Here is a 3731-nt window from a genome sequence, read left to right on the forward strand (position 1 = left end):
CTGAACATCACTCAGAGGTAAGGTGCTAGAAAACCAAAATTTGCTATTAGTTGACATTTTCTGTAGCAGTTTTCAGTAAAACTGAAAACTGTCCTGCAACAGTGAATCAGTCCTTGGTGTTCTGTCAGGCCAATATTTAACAAGCTTATTTAGAGGCCCTTACCAATTCAGGTTAGCCACAAGCTCAGCCCCAAACTATATTTCAGTGTCATAACTATTGGAAACCAATTGTGGCTTTGCATCTGGAAGCATTTATTTTTGCAGCCATCTCACTATACCTGTACCAGTCTCATTACGGAGGCCAACTGCACCCTAAGTTGCTTCAGCTTTGAGAGCTTCAGCATTTCTGACTGCTTCTGTCCTTACACAAGTGGCAGCCTGAAATCACCATGATAAATCTGTAAAAGGGTGCTACCAGCTTTCCAGGACACTTGGACATCTTGGACATCTTGCATCCTCATGCATCTAAGAGCTCTAACACCCTAAGGCATGCAAAGCATTAAGTACCAGAAACTAACCCCCACCCAGTTCAATGATGGCTTTCTGCCTGCAGAGTGCATTAACATGCAAATCCAGAATATCACTGATACTAATGTCTACTAAAACCACTTTTTATTTCAGGAGCTCAACTTAATGAACAAATGGAATCCTGCAGCATCACTGTGGGGAAAACCACTGCATAGCACAAGTGATCAAGGAAGACCTTCAGTGTTGTCAGAGTCAATGAACACAAGCAAATGGCAAAGGGGAGAATATGGCCAGAGAGAAGAAAACGAGCTGTAGTAATTATCTCTGTCCACCTCAACCTCAGCAGCAAAAACAGTGCAGTTGGTGAATGCTCTGTGATGCCCTACTGCTTTGGTGAAGCAATCTCTACTATACCTTAATCTGCTATTCAACTCAAGCATCAAGCAGTGTAGACGGTACAAGCACAGTGACTTTGGAGTCCATACATCTGTCACTCCTGTAACTGCTGTAAAAGCGCAGAGGCTAGGTTGGCAGATGGAAGATTTGCCTTTGAGGAGAAATAGGTCAGATATCAGAAAGCAAAAACAGATAAACAGATGCAGTTCTTCTTTCCCAGCAGACTGATGCTTCCCTCAAATCTACCCTTAGTAACTGAAGGCATAGCTCCTCAAAGCAATTCACACAATCACAGAATCAACCAGGTTGCAAAAGATCTCTAGGATCATCGAATCCAACCTATTACCCTTCTAACTAACTAAGCCATGGCACTAAATACCTCATCCAGCCTCCAGGGATGGTGACTCCACCACCTCCCTGGGCAGCCTATTCCAATGGGCAATCACTCTTTCCATGAAAAATTTCTTCCTAATGTCCAGCCTAAGCCTCCCCTGGTGCAGTTTGAGACTGTGTCCTCTTGTTCTGTCACTGGGTGCCTGGGAGAAGATGGGTCTGGCTACAAACTCCTTTCAGGTAGTTGTAGACAGCAATGGGGTCACCCCACATATCATGAAAGACAACATTGCCCAGCAGGCCTAAGACTGTAGCAAGTTTCTGACAAGGGACAAGCCAAGCACGTTGTACTAAGAAGCAAGAAAAGAAGGGCTCAGCATAAACACTTTGCTCAGGATATACTTCCTAGGGCCTGTAACCATTATGAGAGCACACATTTCTGTGGGAATTCTCTCCTTCTACATGATCTTAATGAGATGCTGGAGGACAGCAGAGAAATGGTGCTACACTGTAATGTGATTAGTTTGTTTGCATGCACTCACTAGGATTGCAGTGCTTTTTTTTCATCCAAGTGATGTCTCCACAATGACTCTTCTCCTGTTTGTCTCACTGAAAACATTCTCCTCCCTCTCAGCTCCCACACTAGCTTTAGGTAGTTCTAGTGCCCATTCAGAATCATAGAAGGGGCTGGGTTAGGAGAGACCTTTAAGAGTCATCTAGTTCTATCATGGGTTAAACAGTATTTGCTGCTGTTATTCAAAACCACGCTGCCTCATACCAGCTTCAAAATCAAAGTGCTGGCTGGAGCAAAGTATTATGGGGCTTGAAGTTCAGACTGTAACACAAGAGGTTTCCTGTTCCAGTTGCTGCTTGTGAGTTCTGGCTTTTGGGTGTTGGCTCTTTTCTCTGGGGATGGCAGCAAGATCAGTGGGAGTTGGGTAGCTCTCTGTTTCTCCATTATGCTGTGCATTTTTTTTTCCTCCAAATAGGCTAAGCTAAGGTAATTGTGCAATGTATTATTAGCTAAGGCCAAGTAGAACTTTCTATCTCAACTCTTTTTATCTCAACCCAGAGGGTTTTGTGCATGTGTGTTACTTTCCCTCACTTCTGTGTTGTGGGGAAACAGGCAAGCTAACTTGATCACAGCGCTTTAACCTCTTACAAGTTCAGTACTCCTGCAGTCCAGCAGAGACATCTTCAAGTACATCAGGTTGCTCTGAGATCTGCTGAACCTTACATAACCTCGAGTTTTCAGAGTAAGGGAAGGCAACAGCACAAACCACTTCATCAGAGCCCACTTGTAACAGCTTGTTTTACCCAGAAGACAGCGCACTGAGTGCTTTTCCATTTTGTCTCACTGAATCCATCCTCTTAGCCTAAGGAAATGAGCCAAAAATAATAAATAGACTATTTAGAGGAGCCACATAGACTGCAGACAGTACAATTACCAAAAATTTTAGCAGTCTCTTTACATATTGGGCCACCTCTGATGGCAGCTCCTTTACAGACAACCAACTTGCAACATACTTGCCTGTATAGTGAAAAGGGGGTGGGGGGGGGGGGGGTGGGGGGTGGCTAAAACATTTAGGGAGAAGGCAGTGAGCTGTTCCACACTACACTGATAGTCTGCCTAAAACCAGCAGCAGGTGACCTTCTCCAAATAACTCCAGACAAACAGCAACTGTGCTAGATGGAGAAGTCTGGTATGTTATGCTGGTAAATAAGGAATGCTTCCATCACAGTCAACGGCATTAGACTGCTGGGAGATGAGACAAGAGCAGAACTGCATCCTGTGGCCAGCTGCATCCGAGTGGAACCTCAATATGAAGATAAAACACTATCTGGAAGATCAGCACATTTTTTCTTGGACACAGACTGTGCTTGCAAAAGCCATCTGAGGTCTCTCCCCTTCCTTCTACACAAGTCTTCCCATATCAATTCCCCAAACTCACAACAGTCCTATACTGTGCTGAATGATTCAGCTGTAAAAGATTACCTCCACAGAATTTCTCCTCTGCTCCTCTGGAGTGTCTTTACAGATAGTGCTATTTCTCGACAAGCTGCTTTAGCACTCTTCCGAAAATCCTGTCAAGTGCTAATGATGAAAAGTTCTCTGCTCCTTTCCTGCCCTCCCAAAAATCTTTTTGGAGTTCTAGTTAAGAGAGATTACATGTGGGCCTTTGAGTGGAAACAGGCTGGCAGTGGGCAACCAACTTTTTGTCTTGACACAGAGAATTACCCTCTGCTAGGTCTGTAATACATTTACACATTTCTGTCTAACGGGTCTCATGACACAAAGTTACACCCAGCTCTTCCTACACAGCTATTCCCACTCACTGCACTCATTAACCAGAAAGCCTTCTAAATGTTACCTAGTAGCAAGAATTAAGCAGTTGAGTTGCGCAGATCGTGGTCCTGAGTTTGCGCTTTCATTTTCTCTTACTCAATATTATCACATTATGTTCCCTCTCCTCATGTGCCTTTCCCCTTCACAAAGCTCTTTAAACAGCTGCAAAGGGGGAGGGACCACGATG

The sequence above is a fragment of the Pogoniulus pusillus genome, chromosome 17 (genome assembly GCF_015220805.1).
Source record: "Pogoniulus pusillus isolate bPogPus1 chromosome 17, bPogPus1.pri, whole genome shotgun sequence".
In the NCBI taxonomy this organism is placed as follows: Eukaryota; Metazoa; Chordata; class Aves; order Piciformes; family Lybiidae; genus Pogoniulus; species Pogoniulus pusillus.